The 26,222-nt window shown below is 41.3% G+C and overlaps 1 long non-coding RNA gene across 1 annotated transcript in view; it reads left to right on the forward strand.

Annotated features, from left to right (window-relative positions):
- LOC148141043 (uncharacterized) overlaps nt 1-22,916 on the forward strand; it is a 93,951-nt gene extending 71,035 nt beyond the window's left edge. Inside the window, exon 3 of the long non-coding RNA XR_015753121.1 lies at nt 22,838-22,916. This is a non-coding gene — a long non-coding RNA (uncharacterized LOC148141043). The remainder of the gene's footprint in view (nt 1-22,837) is intronic.
- Nucleotides 22,917-26,222: the final 3,306 nt, after the last annotated feature.

Consider the following 26,222-nt stretch of genomic DNA (forward strand, 5'->3'; position numbering starts at 1 on the left):
ATCTGTAGGGCTGTTTCTCTGTGAGAACTTCTGTCATGTTTCCACTGCTAAATTGCAGAGCTCTGATACTTAAGACATTGTCCCCACAATCCCAATTGCACTCAAAAAGCTTGGCAGCATCACCCATGACAAAGAAATCCGCTTGATTACCCCGCATTCACAAATATTTGATCCTTATGCAACCAACGTTCAGCAGAAATTCACAACGGCTGTTATGCTGCATCTTCCAAACCTGTGAACACTATCATATAGAAGGACAAGAGCTGTAGTATGTGAGGGAAACAGTTGCCTACAAGTTCCATTCAACCCACTCACTATTCTGACAGATCAATATATTACAATTGCTTCAGATTAGTTCTGTCGAGATACAAGAACTCGTGTTCAAATGAAGTTGTGCACCGACCGACCAAAAAATGAATTTCAGCAGGTCAAGAAGGCAGCTCTGCATCAGCACTACCTCAGGGATAACTGGGCATGGTCAATGCTGGCCCAGCTAGTGATGCCCACATCCTATGCACAAATAAAAATAAATATGCAGTTTGGAATATGTTTTTGTGTGTTTCCAACAGGTATATTTCAAAATTTGGATATATCCATTACATTGCCCTCAAACTTCTGAACAAAAAGAAACACAAAGCAAGCTAATGTCACCCTTTACTTAATTCAACCCTTTCAGTCGATGTGTCATTCTGAAACCTCCTCCAAAATGTCCACCACCCCAAACCTTTGACAATCCAACAAATGAAATTATCTACTCATTGATCTTTCTTAGACTCTTTGGGTAAAATTTTTAATGAAAAAGCAGAGACCTGAGAATGCAGAATCTAATATTTCATGGTGTTGATTTGTATCAGATCAGAGAACATTGCGCCAAATGCCAAGTTCTGGAGCCTTCAGATCATGCAATAAATGCACCAGGATGACAAATGGAATAACTGACTGCTCAAATGGCACTGAGATACAACTGAACTTTGAACTTATTTACTCGGGGAAGCCCTTATTAACGCATGAAAGCATGCTAAATTGAGATTATTAAGAATCATTGGGACATTAAGATCACACAATTGAACCTGGTCTTATTTTACATAATCTTTAAATAAGTTCAACAGAATTTTAACTCAACATCCAAATTATTAGAGTTTATGACGTCATGCTATCTCTTCAAAGATAAATTTAGAGGGTCTTCCCAGCAATTGCGCTAGCATCACATTCCAGAAAATGTCCTCTTCACAACCTTGAAAAATCCAAATTAGTCTTCGCAATTTCAACTTTGTCACTGAAGAATATTACATTTAAGTTTTGAATTTTACGCATTGCATTTTCAAATACGTTTCAGGTATTTTTACTTAGTGAACCATTTTTATAAATGAAGCGATTCGCCATTTGGAACGTTAGGCTGAAGTTATTGAGTGGCAGTGAGACAACCCAGTTGACCCTGATCTTACTTCAAACCATCCGTAAATGGACTGGGGACAATTTTAAATCCAAAAGTCAGATTATTAGTGTTTAAGTTTCAGAAATAAACCCAGTAATTGCTGATCAACCCTGTGCTATGTACAATGGAACAGGCTTCATAAGTGATATTTGCTTGTTTGCCATCATATTTTATCTGATCCCCTTTTTTGGCTATTTTGATTGGCCACTGCTGATTTTTAAAGGTTTCCCAATCCTCTCACTTCCCACTAACCTTCATAACATTGTGTGCTGTTCTTTCAATTTATGCTGTCCCTGACTTTCCTTAGTAGCCATTGTTGCTTCACAGTCGCACTAGTCCTACTTGAGATGGATTTTTTCTGGCCCACCAGAATTAACTCCAGAAACTCCTTTGATTACTGCTTCACAATCTTCCCTGCATTTCTAAACAACTCTGGTGAGCTCCTCCCTTATGTCTTGGCAGTTACTTTTATTCCATTGCCATTATTTCTGATTCCAGCTTCTCCCTCTCGAACTGCAGGGCGAATTGTGTTATATGCTTACTGCCATCTAAAGATTCCTTCACCTCACGATCTTAATCAAATCTGCCACTTTTCCTATCACCAATTGCCTGTTCCCCTGTCGATGATCAGACATACTGCTTGCAAAATGAATTCCTTTTCTTCAGATCGGCTATCAACTTGATTTTCCCAATGTCACCTGCATATTGAAGTGCTCTATAATTATTGGAACGGTACCTTTCTTACCAGCCTTTTTTATTACCGGATTTATTTTCTGCCCTACATCTGGACTTCTGCTGGTGGCCGGCGCATAACTCTCATCAGAATTTTTTCCCTTTTCAGTTCCTCAGCTCTACCCACACAGATTTCTATGCCTCAAGAACCTACATCACTTCTTGCTATCAATTTAATTTCATGTTTTTGCTAACGTTGTGACTCCGTCCCTCTACTCATCTGTCTGTCCTCTGGATAGGTTTTCTATCCTTAAATGTTTAGTTCCCAGCCCTAATCTGTTTGTCGTCATGTCTCTGTGATGCTCACAACATGAGGATGCCAATTTTAATCCACGCTACCAGCTCATCTTATCTACTGCATGCATTTAAAGCCAACACCCTCTGTGTTGCATTTTCTGCTGCAGTCCACATGCTGTAGTTTGACAAACAATACCCTTAGGGAGGGAATTCAAAGATTTTCACCAAACATCAGTGAAGGAAAACGGAAATATATTTCCGGGCCAGGATGCTCAGAATGGATCTTAGAGGTAGTCGTGTTCCCATATACCTGCTGCGTTTCTCCATTTAGATGGAAGTGGTCATTGGTTTTTATGGTGCTGTCTGAGAATCTTTGGAGAATTTCTGCTGTGCATCTTCCAAATTGTACATGATGCTGCTGCTGAGCATCTTTGGTGGAGGGACTGGAGACTTGATGTGGTATCAATCAAGCGGGCTGCTTTGTCCTGAATGGTGTCAAGCTTCTCAAGTGTTGTTGGAGCTGCATCCACATGGCAAGTTGGGAGTGCACCATTGAACTCCTGATTCATGCCTTCGAGACGGGAGACAGGCTTTGGTGAGTTTGTAGGTGAGTTACTTGCCACAGTATTCCTAGCCTCTGAGCTGCTCATGTAGCCACTTTGCTTATTTGGCAAGTATAGACAAGTTAATTATCAATGGTAATCACTAGGATGCTGATAGTAGGGTAAGCCATGATGCTAACACCATTGAGTATCAAGGGATGGTGGTTAGGTTGTCTCTTATTGAAGATAGTTGTTGCCAAGTGTTTGTGTGGCCTAATCGTTAATTGCCAAACGTCAGCCCAAGCCTTGATATTGTCCGGATCTTGTTGAATTTGAACATGGAATGCTTCGGTATCTGAGGAGTCATAGATGTACAGCATGAAAACAGATATCCTAAATTAGTCCAGTTCCTTTTGACAGCAGATAGCCTTTCCCCTCTAAACTCTTCCTATTCATATACACATCCAGATGTCTTTTAAATGTTGTAATTGGACCAGCCTCCACCAATTCTTCTGACAGCTCATTCCATACACGCACCACCCTCTGCATGAAAAAGTTGACCCTTAAGTCCTTTTAAATATTTTCCCTTTCATCCTAAACCTATGCCCTCTAGTTCTGGACTCCCATAAAGACCTAATTTACTGTCATAAAGTCATAGAGTCATAGAGATGTACAACATGGAAACAGACCCTTCGGTCCAACTCATCCATGCCAACCAGATATCCCAACCCAATCTAGTCCCACTTGCTAGCACCTGGCCCATATCTCTTCAAACCCTTCCTATTCATATACCCATCCAGATGCGTCTGAAGTGATGCAATTGTACCAGCCTCCAACACTTCCTCTGGCAGCTTATTCTGTACACGTAACACCCTCTGCGTGAAAGAGTTGCCCCTTAGGTCTCTTTTATATCTTTACCCTCTCACCCTAAACTTATGCCGACTAGTTCTGGACTCCCCCACCCCAGGGAAAAGACTTTATCTCTTTATCCTATCCATGCCCCTCATGATTTTAAACCTCTATAAGGTCACCCCTCAGCCTCCAACGCTCCAGGAAAAATAGCCCTAGCCTATTCAACCTCTCCCTATAGCTCAAATCCTCCAACTTTGGCAACACCCTTGTAGATCTTATCTGAACCCTTTCAAGTTTCACAACATTTTTCCAATAGGAAGGAGACCAGAATTGCACACAATATTCCAACAGTGGCCTAACCAATGTCCTGTACAGCCGCAACATGACCTGCCAACATGTGTACTGAATATTCTGACCAATAAAGGAAAGCATACTAAATGCCTTCATTATCCTAGCTACCTGCGACTCCAGTTTCAAGGAGCTTGAAACCTGCACTGCAAGGTCTGTTTGTTCAGCAACACTCCCTAGCACCTTACCATTAAGTATATAAGTCCTGCTAAGATTTGCTTTCTCAAAATGCAGCGCCTCACATTTATTTAAATTAAACTCCATCTGACGCTTCTCAGCCCATTGGCCCATCTGATCAAGATCCCATTGTAAGCTGAGGTAACCTTCTTCACTGTCCACCACACCTCCAATTTTGGTGTCGTCTGCAGACTTACTAACTACACCTGTTATGCTCACATCCAAATCATTTGTGTTTTCTTCTTCCATCCAATCACTCAGTTCTCATATGGAGGACCAAGAGAGTTTGTATAAAAATCTAGATTACTCCCAAGGAAAGACTTCCTGCAATAGATACACGTTTATTTGGAAGGACTAGTGTTTGGAGCGCTGCTCCTTCATCAGATGAGGGGTTAGCGCTCATAAAACTAGTGCTTCCAAATAAACCTGATGGGCTATAACCTGGTGTTGTGTGATATTTAACTTTGTTCACCCCAGCCCAACACCGCCACCTCCAAATCATGCAATAGATACATTGCACATTACCCATCCACTCACCTAATCTACCCCCGCCAAGTGGTTTCTCTCAGTCAAGGTGATCATTTTTTAAAAAATCAAGCTCTTCGACTAAGTTTTTGGTTGCTTGATCTAATAATCCACGTAGCCGTGCTAATTCATTGTTAATAACATTGTAAAACATCCCACTGTGCATTACAAATATTAAAAATAAGTTGTATAAATCATAATATCTGTCATGATAGTTGTATCTTGTATGAGACAGCACCCATCTTCTCTTGATTTGGAATCTCTTATTTTTTTCCTTCTTCTGACTTTATGATGGAGGGAAGGCCATTGATGAAGTAGCTAAAGATAGTTGGGCCTCGGGCACTACCCTAAAGAACTCCTGCAGAGATATATTGGAGTTAAGGTGACTGGCTTCAAATATACAAAGTTACAGCCACCGCTCCTATTTTTCTTGCATAAAGATAAGATAGAGAGGTTGATTGAAAATGTATACAGTATGCTTGCCGTCATTTGCAAGACAGAGAAAATAGGAGCAAGAAAGTCTTGGTCTAACTTCAGAAAACATTGGTTAGGCCACAGATGGAATAATATACCTGTATTCAGTTCTGGTTTCTCCACTATGAGAAGGAAGAAGACTTCATTTTAAAACCCTTAGTTTTACTCTATTAGTACACTAAAATACAAGATACTATGTTGACTTTAAGATTTCAAACATTCAGTACTAGATTCTATTTCATTCTGTTTACTCCTGCCTTTGAACGCCTCTATTTTTCTTCATCCAAGTCGTGACAACACATCAGCAATTATGTTTTCTCATCCTGCCACATGTATCATTTTGAAATTGAATGGCTGTGATCATAAGCTCCATCTCAACAGTCTAACAGTTTTGTCCTTAAATTTCTCCAAAAACTTTAAAGGTTTATGCTGAGTATATAACACATTAAATGTTGAAATATTGTAAAGCCAACATCTACATCTCCTTCTCAATCACGGAATATTTCTATTGATGAATATTAAATTTTCTTGAAAAATAGACAAAGTATTTTTATCTTATCATCGTCATATTCTTGTAAGAGCACAACACTGACACCCAAGTCACATGAATGGCTTTGCGGAATTAATGTGGCTAACACTAGGACAAGTGGCTAACACAGCTTTCAGGGTGTCAAATGGCTTCTGACACTTTGCCATCCACTGAGATTTTCTACATTTCTTCTGTAAGCTAGTCAGTGGAGCAAGCACACTGCTAAAATTTGGTACAAACTTCCGATAAAACTCACTCAATCCCAGGATTCATAGTATTACTCTCTTCTTTTATGGTATGTTTTTATATTCTGTGAGCCATCCGTGCATGTCTGATAGCAAAGCCAAGGGACGTGACTCAGGCGTTTGCGAATTCACTCGTAGCTAGATTTACCACTAAGCCTGCTCCACAAAGTCGATCAAATATTTCCAATAAATGCTGCAAATATTCATTCAATGTGTGACTAAAAGTTACCAAGTCGTCGATATACACCACACAATTAGGTAATCCAGAAATTACTTCATTGGTTAGTGTTTGAAATGTGGCCGGCACATTTTTCGTACCATTTGGCATCACTTAAAATTGAGATAGTCCATTTGGTGTCATGAAAGTTGAAATTGTCTTCGCTGTTTCAGGTAAAGGTAGCTGCCAGTATTCTCTGAGTAGTCCAACTTAGAAATACAAGTTGCTTGTCCGACCTTCTCGATACAGTCTTCCAAACATGGAATAGAGTATGAATGAGACTTTATAACTGCATTGATTTTGTTATCATTCACAGAAAATCATTGGTTACCATTTGGTTTTGGCACCATTACTATGGGTGAGCTCCAGTTGCCGCAACTCACTTTGTTTATGTTGCCTTTGAGAATGTGTTCAATCTCTTTTTGAATCTGTGCCAACTTTAGAGGGTTAAGTCTATGAGCAGCATTTCCTATATCTAATCATGCATAAGTAAATTAGTACTTGGAGGCGCACCTTCACCCTCGAACCCCATTCCCCCCAACCACAATAATGATTGAAATCACCCCAGTCCCGGCATTCCACCCCACAAACATCCAGACACAGCACATCATCCTCTGCCATTTTTGCCACCTACAATCAGACCCCACCATCAAAAATATATTTCTCTCCCCACCCCTATCTGCATTCTGCAGAGACCATTCTCCCCCGACTCCCTCGTCAGGTCCACGGTCCCCACCAACCCAACCCCTAAACAGGATACCTTCTGCTGCTGCTACAAGAGGTACAAAACCTGCGCCCACACTACCTCCAACTCCTCCATCCAAGGACCCAGAGGATCATTTGAAAACTGACAGAGATTCACCTGCATACCATCCCACCTCATTTACTGCAGGCGTTGCTCTCAATGTGGTATCCTCTACATCGGAGAGACTGAGCACAAATTCGCAGAATTGTTCAGGGAACATCTCTGGTCTGTACCCAATTAACCCCACCTTCCTGTACACAACACTTCAATTCTGTCTGCCATTCCCCTCAGGACATGTCCATCATGGGCCTCTTCCATCACCAAATCAAAGCCATTGTTAGCTGAAGGAAGAACACGTCATTTTCCACCTGGAGAGTCCATGACCACATGGCCTCAATATTGATTTCATCAGTTTCCAAGTTTCCACATTACCCCCATCTCATCCCAACTTGGCACCACCCTCTTAACCTGACCTACCTGTCCAGCTTCCTTTCTACCCATCCGCTGCACCCTTCCCACTGCCCTATCACCATCACCTCCTTCCTGCATCCACCTATCACCATCCCAGCAACCTTTTAACCAGCCCCACCACAAGCCCCAATTTATCTCTCAGCCTCCTTTCCCCTCTTCAATCCTGATGAACAGCCCAACCCAAAACGTCGACTCCCCTTTTCCTCAGATGCTGTCTGACTTGCAGTGCTTTATTCGGCGCTACACGTTTTGACTCTGTCTTCCCAGTTTATTCACATGTATCTCACATGCAATAGTAAACACTCTTTTCTCATCATTTTGATTTTCCTCTGGAAGGTAACACAATAATTTTTCCCAATTTTAAAAAACTTCCTCATTGTCCAATTTAATTTGAGGAATGCCTAAATCAGAATCCTCTGAATTTGGTTCTTCACTCTGTGTTGTAACAAGTAGCACATTCTCCTTTTGTTTTACTTGCTTATAAAAATACTTTTTGAGCATATTCATATGATGCGCTCTGTGAGATTCCTTTATATCTGGAGTCCTTATCAAATAATTCACCTCATTCAATTTCCTTTCGATTTGATAATGTCCATGAAATGTTACTTTTAAAGATTTACCCATCACTGGAAGTAACACTTCCATTTGCAAAATTGCAAATTTTTGATTTCTTGTCGGCGTCCCATTTCATCATCCACTCTGCTGCTTTTAAATCCTGTCTAGCTAACTCCTCCACTCTATCTAATCGTTCCCTAAAATTTGACAGATAGTTCAAAATTTGGTCTTCGAAGCCTGACTTACTGATTTCCTTTTAATGAATTTTAGTGGTCCTCCCACCTCATGCCCAAAATCTAATTCAAATGGAATGAATTTTGTGAATTAATTCAGTGCATCCCTAATTGCAAAAAAGTACAAATGGAATTCCTTGATCCCAACAGTCTGGATAGTCCTCAACTGTAAGCCCTCAACATGGTCTTTCAAGTTTGCTGGCACCATTCTCACCCTCTCTGCAATTCTGGATGATATACAGTGGATTGGAATTGTTTCATTCCTAAAATGCCCATAAGCTCCCTGAGTAATTTTGACTTAGAATTTGACCCTTGATCTCATAGAGTCATAGAGATGTAGAGCATGGAAACAGACCCTTCGGTCCAACCTGTCCATGCCATCAAGATATCCCAACACAATCTAGTCCCATCTGCCAGCACCCGGCCCTTATCCCTCCAAAGTCTTCCTATTCATATACCCATCCAAATGCCTTATAAAAGTTGCAATTGTACCAGCCTCCTCCACTTGGGCTGGAAGCTCATTCCATACCTATACCACCCTCTGTGTGGAAGAGTTGCCCCTTAGGTCTCTTTTATATCTTTCCCTTCTCATCCTAAACCTATGCCCTCTAGTTTTGGACTCACCAATCCCAGGGAAAAGACTTTGCATATTTACCCTATCCATGCCCCTCATAATGTGGTAAACCTCTATAAGGTCACCCCTCAGCCTCTGACGCTCCAGGGAAAACAGCCCTAGCCTGTTCAGCCTCTCCCTATAGCTCAAATCCTCCAATCCTGGCAACATCTTTGTAAATCTTTTATGAACCCTTTCAAGTTTCACAACATCTTTCCAGTAGGAAGGAGACCAGAATTGCATGCAATATTCCAACAGTGGCCTAACCAATGTCCTGTACAGCCACAACATAACCTTCCAACTCCTGTACTCAATATTCTGACCAATAAAGGAAAGCATACCGAACGCCTTCTTCACTATCCTATCTACCTGTGACTCCACTTTCAAGGAGCTATGAACCTGCACTCCAAGGTCTCTTTATTCAGCACCACTCCTTAGGACCTTACCATTAAGTGTCTATGTCCTGCTAAGATTTGCTTTCCCAAAATGCAGTACCTCACATTAATCTGAATTAAAGTCCATCTGCCACTTCTCAGCCCATTGGCCCATCTGGTCCAGATCCTGTTGTAATCTGAGGTAACCCTCTTCACTGTCCACCACACTTCCAATTTTGGTGTCATCTGCAAACTTACTAACTGTACTTCTTATGCTCGCTTCCAAATCATTTACGTAAATAACAAAAAGTAGAGGATCCAGCACTGATCCTGACTATCCCTAATCAGTCCTTGCCTTTCCAAATACATTTACATCCTGTCGCTCAGGATTCCCTCTAAAACATGCCCACCACTGACGTCAGGCTCACTGGTCTATAATTCCCTACCTTGTCCTTACCACCTTTCTTAAACAGTGGCACCACGTTTGACACCCTCCAGTCTTCCGGCACCTCACCTGTCACTATCGATGACACAAATATCTCAGCAAGAAGCCCAGCAATCACTTCTCTAGCTTCCCACAGAGTTCTCGGGTACACTTGATCAGGTCCTGGTGATTTATTCACCTTTACCTGTTTTAAGACATCCAGCACTTCCTCCTCCGTTAGGTGGGCATTTTGCAAGATGTCACCATCTATTTCCCTACAGTCTAGATCTTCCATACCCTGTTCCACAGTAAATACTGATGCAAAATACTCATTTAGTATCTCCCCCATTTTCTGCGGCTCCACTTGCTGATCTTTGAGGGGCCCTATTCTCTCCCTAGTTACCCTTTTGTCCTTAATATATTTGTAAGAACCCTTTGGATTCTCCTTAATTCTGTTTGCCAAAGCAATCTCATGTCCCCTTTTTGCCCTCCTGATTTCGCTCTTAAGTATGCCCCTACTTCTTTTGTACTCTTCTAAGGATTTACTCGATCTATCCTGTCTATACCTGACATATGCTTCCTTCTTTTTCTTAACCAAACCCTCAATTTTTTTAGTCATCCAGCATTCCCTGTACCTACCAGCCTTTCCTTTCACCCTGACAGGAATGTACTTTCTCTGGATTCGCGTTATCTCATTTGGAGTCATAAATTCATAGAGATGTACAACATGGAAACAGACCCTTCGATTCAACCAGTCCATGCCAGCCAGATATCCCAACCCAATCTAGTCCTACTTGCCAGCACCTAGCCCATATCCCTCCAAACCCTCCCTATTCATATACCCCTCCAAATGCCTCTTAAATGTTGCAATTGTACCGGCCTCCACCACATCCTCTGGCAGCTCATTCCATGCACGTACCACCCTCGGCGTGAAAAAGTTGCCCCTTAAGTCTCTTTTATATCTTTCCCCTCTTACCCTAAACCTATGCCCGCTAGTTCTGGACTCCCAACCCCAGGGAAAAGACTTTGTCTATTTATCCTATCTATGCCCCTCATAATTTTGTAAACCTCTATAACTTCATCCCTCAGCCTCTGACGCTGCAGGGAAAACAGTCCCAGCCTGTTCAGCCTCTCCCTGTAGCTCAAATTCTCCAACCCTAGCAACATCCTTGTAAATCTTTTCTGAACCCTTTCAAGTTTCACAATATCTTTCCGATAGGAAGGAGACCAGAATTGCATGCAATATTCCAACAGTGGCCTGACCAATGTCTTGTGTAGCCACAACATGTCCTCCCAACTCCTGTATTCAATACTCTGACCGATAAAGGAAAGCATACCAAACGCCTTCTTCACTATCCTATCTACCTGCGACTCCACTTTCAAGGAGCTATGAACCTGCACTCCAAGGTCTCTTTATTCAGCACACTCCCTAGAACCTTACCATTAAGTGGAAAAGACCTGCTAAGATTTGCTTTCCCAAAATGCAGTACCTCACATTAATCTGAATTAAAGTCCATCTGCCACTGCTCAGCCCATTGGCCCATCTGGTCCAGATCCTGTTGTAATCTGAGGTAACCCTCTTCGCTGTCCACCACACCTCCAATTTTGGTGTCATCTGCAAACTTACTAACTGTACCTCTTATGCTCGCATCCAAATCATTTATGTAAATGACAAAACGTAGAGGGCCCAGCACTGATCCTTGTGGCACTCCACTGGTCACAAGCCTCCAGTCTGAAAAACAACCCTCCACCACTACCCTCTGTCTTCAACCTTTGAGCCAGTTCTGTATCCAAATGGCTAGTTCTCCCTGCATTCGGTGAGATCCAAGCTTGCTAATCAGTTTCCCATGGGGAACCTTGTCGAACACCTTTCTGAAGTCCATATAGATCACATCTACTGCTCTGCCCTTATCAATCTTCTTTGTTACTTCTTCAAAAAACTCAATCAAGTTTGTGAGGCATGATTTCCCACGCACAAAGTCATGTTGACTATCCCGAATCAGTCCTTGTTTTTCCAAATACATTTACATCCTGTCCCTCAGGATTCCCTCCAACAACTTGCCCACCACCGAGGTCAGGCTCACCGGTCTATAGTTTCCTGGCTTGTCTTTACTGCCCTTCTTAAACAGTGGCACCACGTTTGCCAAACTCCAGTGTTCCGGCACCTCACCTGTGACTATCGATGATACAAATATCTCAGAAGCCCAGCAATCACTTCTCTAGCTTCCCACAGAGTTCTCGGGTACACCTGATCAGGTCCTGGGGATTTATCCACTTTTCACCGTTTCAAGACATCCAGCACTTTCTCCTCTGTAATCTGGACATTTTGCAAGATGTCACCATCTATTTCCCTACAGTCTATATCTTCCATATCCTTTTCCACAGTAAATACTGATGCAAAATATTCATTTAATATCTCCCTCATTTTCTGTGGCTCCACACAAAGGCCGCCTTTGAGGGGCCCTATTCTCTCACTAGTTACCCTTTGGATTCTCCTTAATTCTGTTTGCCAAAGCTATTTCATGTCCCCTTTTTGCCCTCCTGATTTCCCTCTTAAGTATACTCCTACTTTCTTTATACTCTTCTCAGGATTCACTCAATCTATCCTGTCTATACCTGACACATGCTTCCTTCTTTTTCATAATCAAACCCTCAATTTCTTTAATCATCCAGCATTTCCTATACCTAACGAGTGTCTCTGGACTCTCGTTATCTCATTTCTGAAGGCTTCCCATTTTCCAGCCATCCCTTTACCTGCGAACATCTGCCTCCAATCAGCTTTCAAAAGTTCTTGCCTAATACCGTCAAAATTGGCCTTTCGCCAATTTAGGACTGCAACTTTTAGATCTGGTCTATCCTTTTCCATCACTATTTTAAAACAAACAGAATTATAGTAGCTGGCCCCAAAGTGCTCCCCCACTGACACCTCAGTCACCTGCCCTGCCTTATTTCCCAAGAGTAGGTCAAGTTTTGCACCTTCTCTAGTAGGTACATCCACATAAGGAAACTGAAAAATTGTCTTGTACACACTTAACAAATTCCTCTCCATCTCAACCTTTAACACTATGGTAGTGGAGAAAGTGAGGTCTGCAGATGCTGGAGATCAGAGCTGAAAATGTGTTGCTGGAAAAGCGCAGCAGGTCAGGCAGCATCCAGGGAACAGGAGAATTGACGTTTCAGGCATAAGCCCTTCTTCAGGAATCATTCCTGAAGAAGGGCTTATGCCCGAAACGTCGATTCTCCTGTTCCCTGGATGCTGCCTGACCTGCTGCGCTTTTCCAGCAACACATTTTCAACACTATGGTAGTCCCAGTCTATGTTTGGAAAGTTAAAATCCCCTACCATAATCACTCTATTATTCTTACAAATTGCTGAGACATCCTTACAAGTTTGTTTCTCAATTTCCCTCTGACTATTAGGGGCTCTATAATACAATCCCAATAAGGTGATCATCCCTTTCTTATTTCTCAGTTCCACCCAAATAACTTCCCTGGATGTATTTCCGGGAATTTCCTCCTTCAGCACAGCTGTAATGTTATCCCTTATCAAAAATGCCACTCCCCCTCCTCTCTTGCCTCCCTTTCTTGCCTCCCTGTAGCATTTGTACCCTGGAACATTAAGCTGCCAGCCCTGCCCACCCCTGAGCCATGTTTCCATAATTGCTATGATATCCCAGTCCCATGTTCCTAACCATGCCCTGAGTTCTCTGCCTTCCCTGTTAGGCCCTTTGCATTGAAATAAATGCAGTTTAATTTATTTGTCCTACCTTGTCCCTGCTTGCCCTGACTGTTTGACTTGCTTTTGTTCTCAACTGTACCAGTCTCAGATTGAACTCTTTCCTCATTATCTCCCTGGGCCCTTACTAGTTTAAATCCTCCCGAGCAGCTCTAGCAAATTTCCCGGCCAGTATATTAGTCCCTTTCCAATTTAGGTGCAATCCATCCTTCTTATACAGGTCACTTCTACCCCAAAAGAGATTCCAATGATCCAAAAATGTGAATCCTTCTCCCAGACAACAGCTCCTCAGCCATGCTCTATCCTCCTATTCCTGCCCTCACTAGCTCATAGCACTGGGAGTAATTCAGATATTACGACTCTCAAGGACCTCCTTTTTAAATTTCTGCTTAACTCTCTGTAATCTCCCTTCAGAATCTCAACCTTTTCCCTTCCTATGTTGTTGGTTCCAATGTGGACAATGACCCCTTGCTGGCCCCTCTCCCCCATGAGAACATTCCGCACCCTCTCCAAGACATCCGTGATCCTGGCTCCAGGGAACCAGGAACACACCATTCTGCTTTTTCGCTGCTGGCCACAGAAACACCTGTCTGTACCTCTGACTACAGAATCCCCTAACACAATTGATCTCTTGGAACCCGATGTACCCCTTGTTGCATTAGAGCCATTCTCAATAATACCAAAAACTTGGCTGTTCATGCTACGTTACCCTGAGAATCCATCACCCCCTATATTTTCCAAAACAGCATACCTGTTTGAAATGGGTATATCCACAAAAGACTCCTGCACTAGGTGCCTACCTCTCTTACCTTTCCTGGAGTTAACCCATCTATGTGACTGTATCTGAGGAAGTGGGGGGAAATCTCAGATACAGTCACATAGAGGGTTAATTCCAGGAAAGGTAAGAGTGATCTGATTGTATTCCTGTAAGTAGCCTGTATTTGATGAAAAAATTGAGTAAAGCTTCTACATTCCTTTCAGCTGTGAAATTGCAGAATGGAATGAACTCTGGAAATATAGTGGACGCATTCACTATTGTCAATAAATACAGATCCCAACTTTTTGTTTTATGTCGGGATCTTACGAAATTAAGACTCTTGTCAAAATTTCCCTCAAATGCAGGAATGGGTTGGTTTTATCACTGATCACAGATTTTTAAATTATCTGACATGTATGGCATGTCTGGCCTTCTGCAGTTCAAGCCAGTAAAAATATTTTTCTATTTTGGCTTCAATTTTTTCCTATTCCTAAATACTGATAATTCATGTGCAATGAGCAACACTTCCTTTCTGCAACTCACTGGTAATACAACTTGTTGAACGTCTGCGCATTTCTCCTCTACCTGAATATGTCCCCATTTCCTCAACAAGACATAATTTTTAAGGTAGTAACATTTGGAAATACACACATTTTTCTTTTGTGTACTCTATTTGATACAATTGCTTCAGTTTGTTATCTTTCTGTTGTAACCCAATTAACTTCTTTGAACGACAAATATCCACTTAGTCCTCCACCTGTTCTTGTTTGTTCTCAACCATTCAATCAATCATGCTCACTGATAGTTCTATTTCAATTCCCTTCAGTGTATTCTTTGATTTCTCCTCCTGTTTCAACCCATGACTTTGTTACCCTGTTATCACACCATCAGGAAAAATCCCAGGATATACTTCCTGTTGCACCACAGTTGCCTGATTTTTTTATTGGTTTTTAAACCACAATAGGCAGAACTTTGACCTGTGACCCAACCCTATCATTAACGAGCACAAATTGTGTTCCTGGAGCTGAAAGTTCTTTCAGTACACCTACCACCAGTTCTTCACTTTTTGCCAGACGCTCCAATTTCATTTTTCGTAATCAAGCACTTCCTGTCTCACCATAAATTTCATATATGAACACTTTTACATTGAGAAGCATTGTATTGACCTGATACATTATCAAAGAAGTTCTGTTTATGCATAAAAACCTCTATCAATGGACCGACACAGTGGAAATTCAAGGAGGTGCAATGTATGTTCACAGTAAATGGGAGGTTATGTCAACAATATGCCAGGAACCAAGTTGAAAGATTTTGCTTTAAGACTGTTGAATACTGTGTGAGAAAATGAGGCAGAAATCCAAGAGTCTTGATGTTCACTGACATCTGTGCAAGCATGTATACGGTGAAAAGATTCAGGACAATGCAGATAAATGAATGGTTTAACATAAAGATTGAAATGACTTTGAATTCATATTCGTAGTGTTAAGGCAAATGCACCATTTCAAGGTGGAATAATAATGCCCCATCAATAAAGCTTTGCCAGCAGCATGGTTTGCAACTGTATCAGTCTCAGAAATGGAACAGACTACAATGTATCTCTGTTAAATTCCAAGTAAACAGGCATGCATGAATTTTTTGGATTAACGTGAAATGCAGGATTACACGGAAAATTGATCTGATAGTTGATGTTGCTGTAAGTATACACTGTTTTCTGAAAACAACCCTTATTAAAACCATTTGGTTCTCTATCTATCCCCTTCCAAAGAGCCGTTTGGTATAAAACCATTGTCTGTTGCATATTTGTTTTTTATTCTGAATGAAAATATTTCACGACATACGTAGCATTTAAAATTCATCAGTATTTCCAGGTTGGAGGTCTGGATATCAAACTAGTTCACAGGAGGTCACAGCAGTGATACAGTCACGGTATTGTTTGTATATTCAACAGCTATTAAACCAATATCCGTAATTACGAACTGTGCAAACATCCTCTGTTTTCAGACCCAATGAAACAATTGACAACCCAAGATCAGCCTTGATCATGTTGATTGGTCGAGCAGGCATGTACATAGAACATAGAACATGGGAAAGTACAGCACAGAACAGGCCCTTAGGCCCACGATATTGTGCCAAGATTTAATCCTAATGTAAAATACAGTAACTTAACCTACGCACCCCTCAACTCACTGCTATCCATGTGCATGTCCAGCAGTCGCTTAAATGTCCCCAATAACTTCGCTTCCACCACCTCAACTGGCAATGCATTCCATGCATTCACAATTCTCTGCATAAAGAACCTATCTCTGATATCTCCTTTATACCTTCCTTGTAATATCTTCAAACTATGACTTCTCATACCAGTCAATCCTGCCCTGGGGAAAAGTCTCTGGCTATTGACTCTATCTATTCCTCTCATTATTTTGTACACCTGGATCGGGTCTCCTCTCTTCCTCCTTCTCTCCAGAGAGAAAAGTCCGAGCTTATTCAACCTTTCTTCATACGGCAAGCCCTCCAGTCCAGGCAGCATCCTGGTAAACCTTCTTTGCACCCTCTCCAAAGCCTCTGTATCTTTCCTATAGTAGGGCGACCAGAACTGGACACAATATTCCAAGTGTGGTCTCACCAGGGACTGCAGCAAAACCTCGCGGCTCTTAAATGAGGTACCTCTGTTAATGAAAGCCAAAACACCATATGCTTTCTTAATAACCCTATCCACTTGGGTGGCAACTTTGAGGGATCTATGTACTTGCACACCCAGATCCCTCAGTTGCTCCACTCCGCCAAGAATCCTGTCTTTAATCCTATATTCAGCATTCAAGTTTGACCTTCCAAAATGCATCACTTCGCATTTATCCAGGTTGAACTCCATCTGCCATTTCTCAGCCCAGCTCTACATCCTGTCTATGTCATGCTGCAGCTTGCAGTAGCCCGCTATAGTATCGACAATACCTCCAACCTTTGTGTCATCTGCAAATTTACTAACCCACCCCTCAACCTCCTCATCCAAATCATTTATAAAAACTACAAAGAACAGAGGCCCAAGAACAGAGCCCTGCGGGACCCCACTCAACACTGTCCTCCAGGCGGAATACTTTCCATCTACAACCTCTCTCTGCCTTCTGTCAGCCAGCCAATTCTGAATCCAGATAGCCAAATCTCCCTGTATCCCATACTTCCTGACTTTATGAATGATCCTACCATGGGGAACCCTATCAAATGCTTTGCTGAAATCCATATACACCACATCCACTGCTGTACCGTCGTCGACCTGTCTTGACACCTCCTCAGAGAACTCAATAAGATTTGTGAGACATGATCTGCCCCTCACAAAGCCATGCTGACTGCCTTTAATCACACTATGCTTTGCCAAATAGTCATAAATCCTATCCCTCAGAATTCTTTCCACAACTTTGCTGACCACAGACATAAGATTGATTGGTCTGTAATTGCCAGGGATTTCCCTATTACCCTTCTTGAAAAGAGGAACAACATTCGCCTCCTTCCAATCCTCCAGTACGACTCCCGTGGAGAGTGAGGAGGCAAATATCCTCGCCAGTTGCTTAGCAACCTCCTTTCTCGCTTCCCAGAGCAGCCTAGGATAAATCTGGTCTGGCCCTGGGGACTTATCAAGCTTAATGTTTTCCAAAATTTCTAGCACATCAACTTCATCAATCTTGATCTATTCAAGACTGTATCTCAGCTCCTCCAAGTTTTCATTTGCAACAAGTTCCCTTTCCTTGGTGAAAACCATAAAAAAGCTCATTTAGGGCTTCCCGTATCTGCTCAGACTCCATGCACAAATTCCCTCCACTGTCCCTGATCGGCACTACTTTTTCCCTGAGCATTCTCTTATTCCTCACATATGAGTAAAGCGCCTTTGGGTTCTCCCTAATCCTATCTGCCAAGCCATTTTCGTGCCCCCTCCTGGCACTCCTCCGTCCATTTCTGAGCTCATTTCTAGCAAGCCTATAATCCTAAAAATCTGTGCTAGATCCTTGCGTCCTCCACCTTAGTAAGCTGCCTCTTCCTTTTGACGAGAATTTCCTCTGTTCTCGTCATCCAAGGTTCCTTAATCTTACCCTTTCTTACCTGTCTCAGAGGAACAGATTTGTGCATCACTCACAACAACTGCTCCTTAAACAGTCTCCACATGTCTGTTGTGCCCTTTCTGTGGAACAATTGCTCCCAGTCTGTACTTCCCAACTCCTGTCTGATAGCGTCATAATTTCCTTTTCCCCAGTGAAATATCTTCCCTTAGTAACTGCTCCTTTCACTCTCCAAGGATATGCTAAATGTGAGGCAGTTGTGATCACTGTCACCAAATGCTCTCCCACTGCGAGGTCTGACACCTGTCCTGGCTCATTGCTGAGCACTAAATCCAAAATGGCCTCTCCCTTCATCGGTCTGTCTACATGTAGTGGATGCATCATAACATAAAAATATAAACTTGGAAAGCTAGACTGGTTTAGTATGTTCTGTTTATTTTGAAGAGGCATCTCTAAAACCTGATGCTGAGGTATCTGCCCTATGGGAAACAGAGTAAGTAGCTTTGGTCTTTCTTTTACTAAATTAGACAGAAAAAGCAGGATTGAGTGGAGTCAAGCTCACACAGACCCTGGGTTTTACGTTTGCGGCTCAACTGTAGAAGTTGGATCTTTGGAGTTGAAACTGCCCGATACAGCTCCCTTTGTGTTGCTGAAAAAGCTTGATTTCTCTCTCTGCTGTGAGATTCTTTCGGTTGGTGTTTCTTCTCCTGGACTGGATGAGATGGAAAGTGAGGGAAATCTATTTTGCTGAATTTTCCTTTGCAAGTATGTGTTATGAGTACTGCTATATTGAAACAGTTGATAAATAGCAGTTAAATAATATGTTGTCAAATATTTTGACAGAGTTAAAGTGATGCCTTCTTTTGTTTGTATTTTGACTATGGTGAAAGAATAAAGTGTGTTTTGCTTAAAACCAAGTAGTTTGTCCAATTAAATCACATCTGGAATGCTGTCCCGTACAAATACCTGTAAATAAGAAAAAAAAAGGATTTAGGCTCTCTCATTGATATGTTTTTACGGGGTTTGCCCTGGTCCATAATGAAATGGGAACTTACCTGGATCAAAGTCTCCAATTCCAGTTTGTGTTTAGGTGTATTGAACTCAAGGGCACCAAGGAATGAATGTTGGTGTTCCCTTTTTGGGTATTGTATTTGGTTGATTTAAGTGGGGTAAACTTTGTCTAAAGCTGGCTTCTTCTGAGGCCAGAAGTGTCTTGGTTGTGGAAGAAGTTATTTGCAGTGGTTGACAGAGGTGAGTACGGCAAAGCTTTTGGAACTGGTGGACAAGCTGGGGTTGAGTCTAAAGCAGAACATTCTTGGCAAGCTCAACAGATTGGGAAGCAGCTGTGGGGAGAAATCGGAGTTAATGTTTTGGGCACATTGACCCTACCTCAGAATAGATGGGAGCGAAGGAACCTGTTTTTAATGCAGAAGATAGAGTGGGCAAAGTGTGTACAGACCAAACAATAGGTAGAGATAGAGCCCAAAGACAGAGAAGGACCATAGGAAAAGGAGAAGATGACGATCAGTCAGGGAGAATGAATGGCCACTGATGGGGACAATTGTCAGCTAACAATGGGTTTTGTGTAATAGTAGACCATGTGACAACAAGGCCTGGTGTGTGAGGATTGGGGTAAGGACATGGGAGAAGGTGCCTCAAACCCTGAAATTATTGAACTCAATATTGAGTCTAGTAGGCTATAGTGTTCCCAAGTGGAAAATGAGGTGCAGTACTTCCGTTTTTACTGAGTTGGGCTGGAGCACTGCAGCAAGCCTGATACAGCAAGGTTGGCCAGGGGACATGTTGGTGTGTTGAAGTGGCAGGAACAGGAAGCTCCAGGCCTTTTTTCCTGACAGAACAAAAGTGTTTATTTCCCTCACGTCAAGGAGACCACATTGTGACCACGAATGCAGTTGGCTAGATTGAGTGAAGTGCAGGTAAAACGCTGCTTCACCTGGAAGGTGATTTTGGGCATTTGGACACTGAAGAGGGAGGAAGTAATGGGTAGGCATTAAAACCTCTGCAGTTGCAGGGGAACATGCCATGGGGCTGTCGTAAGAAGTTGGGAGTGAAGGATGCAGGGTCGCCCAGAGGGAATTTTCAAGCGGAAGGCTGATGGGGAGGGGAGGAAAGGAAGAGAATCACACATATTCATTCACGCATAAGGTGGAGAATGCAAACAAGAGAGAAAAGCGTTTTACTTTTTCTTTCGGAATATAAGTGGGTTAAAAAAAAGTAGGCAAGAGACTCAAAGCTTGTTGAAAGTGTTGTTATCCAGCAATGATAGGAAGTTGTTTTGCCACTTTTCTGCCTTTCCCAATCTCCCTTGTTTATTTATTTATTCAACTGCATCTTGAATATGCACAATGACTGAACTTCGGCTCCTTTGTTGTTGAATTCCAAGTTTAACCAAGCTTGAATTATTTTAACCCAGACCTCAATGAACCACTCATTCACCTGAGCATGCGACAAGTTCCAGATCTTCACTTTGATAAACTGGAATCCAATATTCTGACAGTGCGTCACATCCAGAAGACAGAGACTTACCTTGATGCTCTGATCCAGGCATCACAACTTGCCACATAAATATTTCAAATTTGGCTATTGGCCAGGGGTGTGTGACAACCAGTGAGGAAGGTGGAGCGATCCTCAATGCAACACTGGAGGAATCTCTGCTCTTAACCTTGCCAAGTGGTGTGAGGTATTTGCTCACATATGGATAAGTAAAATGTCTTCGGGGTAGATGATCAAACTAACCACTGCAACGTTGACAAGGAAGCCATTTAATTGGGGAAGTGCGAAGAAAAATATGGTGGTAGGGCATTCTATAAAAGCGGGAGAGGGGTGTAGATTCAAGAGAGATTTGTGAGCAGGATTGAGAGTCTCATATTGTTTGTTGCTTGCCTGCCTGTTGTCAAGTTGTAGGTCATCGAGAATCGGCTTGAAAAGATGTTGGAGCAGAAGAGGGAGGGTCCAGTTTTTGTGCTCCATGTTGGCACCAATAACAAATGTAATGAAGGAAAGAGGCTCGTATTGGGCAATACCAGGAATTAGGAATAAAATTAGAAAACCAGACCTCAAACGTCGTGATCTCTGGACTTTACCACATGGACATTGGTGAGAGATAGGAAGATAAAGAAAGAAAACACGTGGCAAAAGGAGTGATCTGGGAAAAAGGACATTAATTTCCTGGTGCAGTGACATCAGTATTGGGACATAGAGGAATTGTACCATCTGGATGGTCTCCTTGTGAACAGTTTTGAGACCAGGATCCAAGTAGAAAGGACAAGTAGGTTGGTCAGAAGGACTTTAAACTGTTTTAATGGTGCGAGGGAGGCTCAGGAGATTTTATTAAAGTTCCCAGGGCAAATAATAGAGCACAGAGTATTGAAATGGTCAAGACCCAAACTTCAGAGACAACAAATAAGGGAACGACATGAGAAGGGAGTGGTCAATGCAGTCTTGAGGATGCTGTGCTTAAAAGCAGGCTCTGTATGAAACAAGGTAAATGAACCTCTTGCACAGATTAAAATTGATGGGAATAATGTTGTGAGCAACACAGGGACATGTCCAAAATGGAATCAGTGCTGGGAACTAAATATCCAAGGATTACGTACTTTTGAGAGAACAGATGGAGAGAGGGCTGTATCACCTTGTTCAAAAGAAATTAAATTAAATCAATAACAAAACATGACAGAGTTTGAGGTCATCAGACGTGTGGGTAGAGTTGCGGAACTGCAAAGTAGAAAAAAAACTGATGGGAGTTATCTTCAAGCCCCCTAGCAATAATCAAAATGTGGGACAGAAAGTAATTCAAGACAAAGAGAAGACAGGCAGAAAGGAACTATTGTGATATTCATGAGGCCTTTAATATGCAGTTGGACTGGTAAAATCAGGTTTGTAGCATCTCTCATGGGAAGATGGTCCTGGAAGATCTACGAGATTTTTTTTGTTCGGAGCAGCTTGTAATAGACTCCATTATGGAACAGAGAATTCTCTATTTGGTGATGTGTAATGGGATAGAATTGATTTGGAAGTTTAAAGTGAAGGGACACTAGGGACCAGAGACCATAAACATAGAATTCATTCTGTAGATTGAGAGAGAGACAAGCTGGAATTAGATGTAACAGTATTGCAATTGAGTAAAGACAACTACAAAGGCTTGAGGGAGCAGCAGCTCAGCATTGATTGGAAATTTAGCCTGGGACAGATGGTGGTGGAGAAGCAATGGCAGGAATACTGGGAGTCATTCTGGAGAAATAGCAGACATGCTTTCCAAAGAAGACAAAACATACTTAGATGCAACCGTTACTGATAAGGGACGTCAAGGCAGCAGCAAATCTAAAGAAAAAGCATACGATGTGGTGAAGATGAGAGGCAAGCCAGAGGACTGGTAAGATGTTACAAACCAGTACAGAATTACATACAAAAAAGAAGGTACAAGAAAATTAAATACAAGGGTAAGCAAACTAGCAATATAAAATCAGATGGGCATCATTGGTTGTTGATTGTTTTGACAAAGTTTTAAGTGCTTTAATTAACTTTAATTGTGTCACTCAATGCTCTGATAGTGATGTACATTCTCATGAGAGTCCAGACTGCAAGGGATTGAGGGACCAGGGCAAGACAACATATCCTAGTGACCCAGAGATGGTGAGTAGGAAGAAGTCTTTGATTTTTCTCTTTATATCTGGCAGTTTAATCCTTCTCTGACTGGTGTATTTAATTGATTTCTTATAAACTTTCAGAAACTGATCAGCAGCATGGCAGTGATGCTTTATATATCTTAAGATAAGTGGGATTTATATTGGAGAATTAAAGTTGCTGCACAAATACTTGTATGGAGTGACACAATCCAAGTTGAGAGAGCCATTCAAAAGCCTGGTCAAATATTTGGTGATCTCAATTATTAAATTAATTATTCATAAAAAAACAACTGAGTGCAACCCAGTTGCAGTTCCAAGTATTACCAGGATATCATTATAGAAATCACCTTTGACTTTAATCAACGGAATTACTCCAAGGATGAAGTGGAAATGCGACAATCACATTTTGAAAAAAAGCACAATAATTTAGGTTAATACTTGTCGCATTTATTTACTCGAACGATGACCGATTTACTGTATCCTAAGATATACTGTAAAGAGCTAGCTTGCTTTTCTTTGCAGAAATCCTTTTGGCATTTTGCAGCAATCCATTTGCAATTTCTATAGCAACATCCTCATCAATAGGTAGGCAAGGTGCTGAACTGACAGCTGAAACAATGTGTAACGTACAACACACTGAACACAGACTGGTAATTGAGCACAGTCAGTCTCTTTTGGTATTTATCTTTTGTACTCGGTCCATTCTATCTCATTTAGCCCAGCCTTCCAGTGTTCTTCTCTTTTTTCTCATGACCTCGGTGAGATTCATATTTAACATTATAATCGCTCAACTATTTTTGTTCGACAGTATTCCATAGCTAAAGCAGTCCCAAAATGATTCACTTTCATCTTATTTGCTATATGATTTATTATTGAATGCATTTTCTTTCTGCTCACTATATGGGGTAGAAGTGAATTTTCCATCTCTACTGTCTCCAAAGTACTTATAATTGTATATGGTAGTATCTCAGCTTACAGAGTTATTCTCTTCAGCAAGTCGATGCAGCTTTATAGGTTTGATACCAGAATAGTGCTCAATGCTCTAAATACAGGCTAGCTAGTGTCCAGCTCAAGTTTAGTACAGCTCCACTGCGTTTAACTTCCATGGATCCAATTTTCCCTTTTTTAGTTGCTATGTCGACCTTGGTTTCTGATTTCATTTTTTCATTGTACTGCTCAGTTATTTTTATGCTTGTCTGCTTCATTTAGTTTTTATTTTTGAAACTGAAGTGTCGAGCACATTTATGGTCTTGAAAGCTTTCTTTCCACTTCACTGCAGAGTTTTTAAGTGTCCTTGATTATAATGTGAGATGTTGGTTCGTGACAGTCTTGAAACAAAACATTATTTCGAAAACATACGTCATCAATGAGACAGGAAACATTTAACAATAAATCATTTGGCGTTTACTTAAACAAACATGGAAGTATTGGACAATAAAGAGGTTTATGTTTCATGTTAGTCTGCTGCATTCCGGGTATTTGATTACTTTTTAATTAATTGCTGCTGTGACAAATAGTTTCTTCTTTGATTCATTTTTTCACATTTGTCTTTGGACCCTGACTTGTTATTTCCTGTACATCAAAATATCTAATGCTTCTCATAATCACAATGGACATAATGGAAGTTCAATTTAACTGAATCACAAATAGATGAAGAATTTTATTGCAGTTTATGAATATGGCAAACTGTCAAGGAAAATAGTAACATTAACTAAACAACTTGTTATGTCGTTCACAAAATAAAATCCTAAAGATTAATCAGTCATTAAGAAACAACACCAACATAACATTTTTATGAAATCACAGTTTACTTTAATCATAGGTAAAGGAGTAACAGAAATTTCAGACCAATGCACATAGTCTTCCTTCAGTGAAGGTTGTGAAAATACATTTAAGTTTTTTGCTAGCAGCTTGCACCACTGTGGTGCCTCTGAATGACTGTAAATAGGCAGTGTGATGTAGATAGGAGGTGATACGAAATACCACGATGAACAAAATACTTCATGAGATGGAAATACTGCAGAAGCAAATGTTGGAGGTTAAGGCAGGGACAGAGTAAGGGAGAAAATGATAAAGTCAAAATCAGAGTCACTATGGATGTATGTGAGTGCGGCAAACAAGATTGCTGACTAACAGGTACCCCATTACGATGTGGAAATGTGATTTGTTGATGCAACAGAGATCTGGCTCAAAGCTGGGACAGAAATGAGCCCTAAATATTCTTGGATACAAGATGGTCAGGGCAGATTGAAAATTACGAAGATAGGGAGGGTTGGAGGTTTTGGTGAAGCAAGGCATTGCTGTGCTGGAGAGAAAGGTTTATCTAGAGAGGTCAAGGAGAGAATCTATTTAGCTAGAAATACATAACAAAAAATATGAAGCTACAGTGTTTGGTGTGAACTATGCTGCCGACAAAGTGGAACGACATGAAGCAACAAATCTGTAAGTAGGTTAGATCGAGATGCGTGCTTAATGCAATAGCTGTGATCAGACATTTAATCATTTGAATATAGGTTCAGTCAGCAGTAGATTAAAGTGCTGGAAGTGTGTTCAGAAAAAATGTGCACAGCAGGATGTTTCCAGTCAAACAAACAATGAGACATTCTTAAATCTAGGTCTTGGAAATTAGGTGAACCACGTCAATGAACTTTTAATGTTTATATTAATGATGGAAAGGCACAAAGAAAACCCACAATCAGCATCATTAATATGCAGAAAAGCTATGTCGATATCTTCATGCTGGATCTGTTTCGCATCAGCTGGAATTAAAGGTCACAGGAAAAAATGTAGGAACAAATCAAAACAGATCTAAGAATTTTTGGATGGGTATGTTGAGATTTATAGCTGTCATAAAAAAGGAATCCAAAGGCAGGTGTAAATGTGTACGAAACAACGAATATGGTAAAATGAATACAATAGTAATTGGGATGGAAACAAAATTAGTAGTTGTGTATTTGAACCTTTAGTCCAATATTTTGTATCCATGTTTAGGAAGCAAGAATAAGTTGTCCAGGTAACAGCAAAAGGTGATTCAATTTAGACTTTGAAAAACATTGAAATTGATGAGGGTTAATCGCCGTTAGTGTGGCTATTCTTAATCAAATTTTACTATTAAATAAAGGTAATTACAGGGGCATGAGAGAGGAACTGATGAAAATTGACTGCAAGCAGAGTCTAGTGGAGAAGGCAGTAGAGCAACGATGGCAGGAGTGTCTGGGTGTAATTGAGGATGCAGTACAGAGGTTCAACCCAAAGAAAAGAAAGATTATCTGGGGTGATGGGGGGAGGGGTAGGTTAGACAGCCATGGCT

This window comes from Chiloscyllium plagiosum, unplaced genomic scaffold (assembly GCF_037043375.1).
Source record: "Chiloscyllium plagiosum isolate Xiang-an unplaced genomic scaffold, Cpla_swu_hap1 HiC_scaffold_35, whole genome shotgun sequence".
NCBI classification, from domain to species: domain Eukaryota; kingdom Metazoa; phylum Chordata; class Chondrichthyes; order Orectolobiformes; family Hemiscylliidae; genus Chiloscyllium; species Chiloscyllium plagiosum.